This window comes from Zingiber officinale, chromosome 1B (genome assembly GCF_018446385.1).
Source record: "Zingiber officinale cultivar Zhangliang chromosome 1B, Zo_v1.1, whole genome shotgun sequence".
Taxonomy (NCBI): domain Eukaryota; kingdom Viridiplantae; phylum Streptophyta; class Magnoliopsida; order Zingiberales; family Zingiberaceae; genus Zingiber; species Zingiber officinale.
The window spans coordinates 147,751,725-147,759,228 of record NC_055986.1 but is presented as its reverse complement, the minus strand read 5'-3'; positions in this window follow the sequence as shown (position 1 = coordinate 147,759,228).

Below are 7,504 nucleotides of genomic sequence, written 5' to 3'. Positions count from 1 at the left end.
GCAAGGATCAATTTCTCTACACCTTACCTCAACTCAAAGCCACACCTGTTGATCCACGACCAGAAAATACAACTGCTAGAAATTCTAGCCGGAAGCACTTGCCACCTCCAAAATCAGCTGACTAACTATAATGATCGGGATTCAGTAAAGGTGTAAACGCTGTAGCTTTAGATCTGCAACCAATCATGCTAAGCAAGTAACAATTGTATGGGAAAATCGAACAGAAGGAAGAACAGAGATACAGAGAGCACCTCTTACCTTCCAATTCCGAGTGAGTGGAGGTCGACAGCTATACCACAACCTGTGTTAGGCAACCAACGAATAGCGACACTATAGTCTAAAGCCACAGCATCGACCCCTGATCTGCCCTGGCTCCCGGTAGGGTGGATCGAAAAGAAGAAAGGGGCGACGTGATATGGGGAGACTAGGGCACGGGTTAGAGAAAGATCAAGAGAAGAAGGATCAATCAAGACTAGCTTACCCTAAGAGCCTTGAACGACCACCCGTGTAACGACCCACATTTTCTCATTTTGAGCCCCAAAAATAATTCAAAAATATTTAGAAATACCTTTAAAATATTCTAGAGATTTTTAGAAATTTTTAGAGTATTTTTACATAATTTTTGGAGTTCGTTTGGTATTTTTACCAAGAGGAAGAAGTTTAAAAAAAATAATAAAATAAAATAAAAAGTGTTAAGATCAAGTTTTGAACCCAAGATCTCGGACCGAACTAGATCCTAACCAAAGTCAGCCAACCAACTGAGCTAAGCAAGTTTTGTTAAATATATATGGAACAAATGGTATTTAAAGAATAGTTGGTAACAGAAAACAATTAAAAGAGGGAAAAAGGGTGTTCGGCAGGATTCGAACCCTTGACTCCAATCAAAAGCCAAGCCGTGGCTAACCAAGTGTGCTGCGGATGTTTCGTAAGCAAATTTACAATGACTAGGTCTTAAACCATAACAGAAACGCTAGACTATAAGAGAGATAAGTTGATATTGGTTTTTTTGGCCGAACCCTAAATTCCTCTCTTCCTCTTCTCTCTCGTTCCCGACGCGGCGGTTTTCTTCTCTCGGGCGAAACCGCAGCAAGCAGCCCGGCGTCTCCGACGACCGGCGAGTACCCCTCTCCGTGAAGTCTTCGCACCATCGAGCCCCTCTCGTCGAGAAGAGCGAGTGGGCGCAAGAGGCGGCCGGAAAGCTCGAGCTAATCGGAAACCCTAGAGCTGCCTTTCTCCCGTCGGTTGTGAGTCCAAGGAACCGAGGTAAGTCGCTACTCACCTGCAGTAGAGTAGTTTCGAATTCGAATTAGAGTTTCTTTTGGTTTCGGTTTTCGCCGTGAAGAATTTTGGATGTGATAGGGATCTAGTTTCTGTTGGTTCCCGAATTATGCTGTGAAAGTTAAGGTTTAGGGTTCGCTGCCGTGAGTTTCCAAGGGAAGAACATGAAAAGGATTAAGTGGAGTGTTTTGCTCCCACTGGGTTCTACCGTGGCACTGAACAGGGAATTGGACTGTGATTTCGGGTTGTTTGAATCATGCTTGATGAATTCTGTTGCTTTATGTTGCGAATATGTTGCAAGGATTTTAGTTTCAACAGATTCTTAGTTTAATAGAAGCATCCTTTCCTTATACTTGTTTTGTTGGAAATATTTTAGAATGTGCAGATTCAGACATGTTTAGATTTGGACATTTGTGTTTGATCAATTTGTTGCACTGTTTGGCTTCTGGTAGCAAGTTTTTTGGACAGGGTTTCTTGAATGGAATGATAGTTTTCTTTTCTCTGTGCTTTATGCTAGTGTCAACTAAGCTTTGTGATGATTTCTGAAGGAATGATTCAATCGAACTTAGTGTTTAATGCTTGAGTTTGCTAGGTAGTTGGAGATGCACATGAATAGATTTCTAATTTTGTTTCCCTTTTGCTTTTAGATGTGATGAGCAGAAATAGCATACATATATACATGTAGGAACTTAGTTTTGGTTGTCCTCTTCTTTGCTGCCATGTGTAGGAGTAAGCCTTTTAACGAGCATGCAGTAGAGTGGTTTTGTGCTGTTAGCATTTCCATTGCTTAGTTTTGATGTAGATCCTTCCTTATTAGTTTTTATGCATGCAGATTTCAAGTTTATGTAGCTCCAATGAGTAGGAACAGCTATGTCAGTTCACGTTACAGTTTTGGGTTTCCTTTGCATTATAACCAATCTGAACAGCTTTCATTTTAGCATGCTTAAAGATTTCAGAATTGTTTTCTTTTGTTTTAAACCTGTTGTAGCATGTTTGAAGAAGTTAGATATGCTTTCTTTTGATTTGTCTCTGATATAACATGCTTATAGAAGTCAGATTTTCTTTCCTTTGATTTAATCCTGTTGTAGCATGCCTATATTCTTTTAAGAGTTTAAGAAAAATATAAGAAAGATAAAGAAAAGAAAGAAAAAGGTCAAGGCCTTAAGTAGATCCAAAAGTCAAGACTTTAGAGATTTTGGCACACAAGGTGCTAAAGAAAATGCCGAGGCATTATATAGAAGTATTAAAAGATAACAAGTATTTTACTTTTATCAGTGGCACTGTGCTGGACTCTCAGTTGTCCTTAGGTTGGGCTCCCATAGTCGTCCCTAGGTTTAGATAACCTAGTAGTAACGGCACGGCCGACGGTCGACGGTCGACGACCCGAGGGTCGCCAAATGGGCCGCCAAATGGGTCGCCGAATGGGTCGGGTCGTTACAAAAGTAAAAGCACAGTTGTCGGGCCCAAGAAGAAGTTGATTATTATTTTGAAGTATTATAAGTATAAGTTTTTGAACAAGTAAAACGAGTTTTACATAAACATAAAGTATTAAAGATTAAGTTAGAACAAATGAAATAAAGTTTCATATAGTTCTGAAAATCAGTAAGTTTAGTTCTTTATTCTACCATGTTTATCTAGTGGATGAGTAGTTTTCATGTTTACCTATTAGATGAGCAGCATGATTAACTATTAGAATTACATGAGTAGATTCCTTAGCTTTTCTTTGCTATTAGTTTGACATGAGCAGTTATGTTTATGCTTTATTTCTTTTTAGAGCATATAGTTTTTAGTTCTTTTCGTATACATGCACATTCGTGATTTTGTGAGTTAGATAGCGCTTACTAAGCAAATTTTGTTTATAGACTACACTTCCTCTTACTGCAGATACAGGAAAAGAAAAGATATAGAAAGGAAGGCGACAAGGAGGTGTTCGAAGGATGTGTGATGCCAGGACTATGGAAGCCTTGGGACTAGGAAAGAAGTTTTAATTTTAGTTTCCGCATTTTAGTTATTGTAAACATTTGAGTTGTATTTTAAGTTCATGTCATTTGAGATTATTCTATTTAGATTGCATGTAGGATGAGTTTAGTTTAGTAAGTAGATATTTGTGTGTTTGATACTTATTTAACTGCATGGTTGATTGATATGTGTTCCAGCCGCATGTGGCTGAGTATATATATTGCATGTATTGTTGAATAAGGTCACCGGTACAGGGGAGATTCTGCCGAAATTTTTCGGTAGGGTTTCCATGTGATTTTTAATCATACCGGTTAAGTAGAGTTAGTAGTTAAGTAACGGTCATCCTTAGAGGGTAGTAGTAGTAAGAAGGGTGGTCGTTACAACCCACGCCGACGATCTGGTGACACTAGCTCGATCAAGTGGCAACGATCGAGCGATGGTAACAAGGCAACATAGCAAGCACCAGAGTTTGCGGCCACAACGATGGAAGAGGGCGACGATGATCTCTTGCACTTGGCCACAGATCAGCCCATGTAGGGCAGTGTGGCATAGAGAGGATTGTGGCAGATTGGCTGGCGATCGGAGGAGGAAAGGGAAGGAGATGATTCGGTGGAGATTAGGGCTAACTTGTGAGGAAGAGGAAAGGGGAGGAGAGGAAATGAGATGGCGCCAGTTGGGGAAAGGGAGAAGGCGGTCGGCGCTCCACGCCGCGTGAGGGAGAGGCGACATCGGGCGAGAGGGGAGAAGGGAGAGGCGTCGGGAGGCTTAGGCCACGGGTGATTCGGAAGAAAATAATTAGGTTTTATAAATATATATAACTTAGGTTTATTTAATTAAAATCTAAGTTAATTACTCAATTAACTCCCACTTGAGTGGTATTCTCAAATAGGCTTTCCCCAAGCCTATAAATTCGCCCCCTTAAACTCGTTATATGAGCTTCGAAAAATTCTTAAAATTTTTTAAAAATTTCTAAAAGTTCCGTTAAGGTTATTCGTCTATTTATCTTTATTATTTAATTATTATTTGGGTACCGTATTTTACATTCTCCTCCACTAAAAAAAATTTGGTTCATAAATTTACGTTATTTACCATCAGTAAGTACTAGCAATAGACAATCAAATAAATGCTGAACGGAACTCTAACCCGCATATCTCAAGTAAAAAGATGGGGATATCGAGCTCGGATCATATCCCAAGTGGTATCCTTGTCAGAATGATACTGCCATCCGACTTTAACCAGCCGAATAGTCTTGTTCAGCAGTTGACGCTCTTTGTGGTCTAGAATCCATACCGGAACCTCCTCGTAGGTAACATCAGGCTGAATGGAAACTGTTATATCTGACAGAACATGTGCTGGGTCGGGTACATATCTTCTCAGCATGGACACATGAAATACATCGTGAATGTCTGCTAGAGACGATGGTAGCGCCAAACGATAAGCTACCGCTCCAACCCTCTCCAAGATCTAGAAAGGCCCAATGTATCATGGAGCTAACTTACCTCGGAGGCTAAATCTCTTCGCCCCTTTTGTGGGTGAGACCCTCAAAAATACATGATCACCTGTAGAGAACTACAGGGGTCTCTATCTCTGATCAGCATAACTCTTTTGATGGTCCTGCGCCTCGGACATCCTCCGTCTGATAGTATAGACCAACTCTACCTCCTACTGAGCTCTTTGATGTCCTAGCAGCTAGGCCTCCCCAACCTCCTCCCAGAGGGTGGGTGTCCGACAAGGCCTACCATACAATACTTCAAATGTGTCATCTGGATAGCCGAATAATAACTATTGTTGTAGGTGAACTCTACTAATGGTAAGTGGTCCTCCCAGTTGCCTCTGAAATCCATAACGCAAGACCTCAGCAAGTCCTCTATGGTCTGAATGGTCCACTCTGACTGTCCATCTATTTGCGGATGGAATGTTATGCTGAATCAGAGTTGTGTACTCAAAGCCTGCTGCAGACTCTGCCAGAACTGGGACGTGAACCTTGGGTCTCTATCCAATATAATGCTCAAGGGAACACCATGCAATTTAATGATCTCTCGACAATATAACTCTGCCAATCAATCCAGAGAATAGGTTTTCCGGATCGCTAAGAAGTGTGCGGATTTGGTTAATCAGTCAATGACTACCCAAATCGCATCACAGCCTCGTCGTGTCTTAGGAAATCCCATCACAAAATCCATGGTGACGTGCTCCCATTTCCACTACGGAATAGGAATCCTCTGAAGTAAATTAGCAGGTCTCAAGTGCTCAGCCTTCACCTGTTGACAGACTAGACATTTAGCTACAAACTCTGCAATGTCTTTCTTCATGCCATTCCACCAATAGGAATGCCTCAAATCTCGATACATGGGGGTTTCGCCCGGGTGGATCGCAAATCGGGAGCGATAAGCCTCCTGAAGTAGCTCCTCCAAGACCAGGTGAGACTAAGATACGCATAACCTGTCTCAGAAATAAATAACACCCTCTTCATCTCGGGTGAACTCCGTCTGCTGCCCGGAAGCTATTTGGCTGCCAATGAACTATAAGCGCTGATCACCGGCCTGAGCCTCTTGGATCCTCGTCCTAATCGATGACTGAGCCACCATGATAACAAGGATACCCTGCTCTATCTATCCCTGCTCCTCAAGGCCCAACTCGGAGAACCCTTGAATCAAGTCCATGACTAAAACTCGTGGCACACTAAAGTCCCTCTAGACTTCCGGCTAAGTGTATCGGCAACCACATTAGCTTTACCCGGGTGGTAGATAATAGTACAGTCATAATCCTTCAGAAACTCCATCCATCTCCTTAGTCAATTTTTTGGGACACGTAGTTTCTAGCTGAGGTATTTCCGTGGACCCTCAGAAGATCGAGGCTATCACTAGTTGGGAGCAGCCGAAATTAGTTCAGGAGATCCGTAGTTTCTTAGGGTTTTCTTGGGACTCCCCCACTTCCTTCCTTTTTCACTGAGATCTGATCTTCGGGCATGGATGATATTTAATGGTTCGGTCGACCAAATAGTATTTGCTGAGATTTGCAATTAATGCTTCATTAATGTAGCAATCGTTCGGTCAACCGATCCTTTAGTTAGGCCGACTGATTAGCCAGGTTTCTTTCTCTGCTTTGGATCGATGAGATCTGTGCCACATCATCAAGATTCAGTCGACCGATCCTCTGGGTTGGTCGACCAATTAGGCTTTGATAAGACTCTGCTCTTCTTTGGTCTGCACTAGTCTCTGGTCTGAGTTAGCTTTGTTTAATCGACCAATCCTAGTGTTTGGTCGACCGATAAACTTTGGTTCCTACAACACAGAGTTAGAACAAGAGCTCCTGCAAAACAGAGTTATCACAGTAATATATGAATAATAGTAAGATGTATGAGTGGTAATTGACAGTAACACTGTCATGATCTCAACTTGGAAACCTTTCCGGTTTCTTCAGTTGGATTAGCTACCTAGGGTTTATTCCCTTCAAGAACACGACTTCACTGTTGCTCCTCCAGTTGCTTAGCTCAACCTACCTTCCAAACATGGTCCTCCAGACCTGTTTAGACTTTACCGCTTAGTATCGGATCGACGCACCAAGACTTTCCCTCGAACTACAGTCCTCCAGACCTATCGAGCTTCCCTGCCAAGTGTCGAGTTCTCTCGACCCACTTGGTCTTTCCGCCTAGCTTCCACGATCTGCAAAGACTTTCTCTAGATTGAGTAAATAGCCTGCACACTCAGTTAACTTGTTTGATCACAACAATACTTAACTTGAACTTTTGATAATATCAAAACTTAGGTTCGATTCTGGTACACCTTGCACCAACAATCTCCCTCTTTTTGATGTTTGGCAATCAAGGTTTACAGTTAAGTTAATATATGCAAAAATAAATAAGCAATTTTTACTTAACTCTCCCCCTGAGTTAAACAACTCTCCCTGAATTTACTATCTCTTCCCCTTTGACACACATTAAAAATAAGGGTAACTTGAACAACAAGTAACAAAATAGCTTGAATATAAAATTCCCAAGGTGATTTTGAAATCTTGATTTCTAAGGTATTCTCTAAGTATTGCACCAATAATGATGAAATAGGTTTTCTAAAAAATATTCTCATTGTATTCCTAAGGTATTCCCTTACCCTTTTGAAAGACTATAATAAGATGTATTTAGGGTTTTCAAAATGATCATGATTCCAACCTAATTTCAAAAATATTTTTCAAGTAATTTTCAAAAATTCACTTAGTAAAATTTTTCAAGAATATTTTTCAAAAAGACATTTCAAGACTTAAAATATTT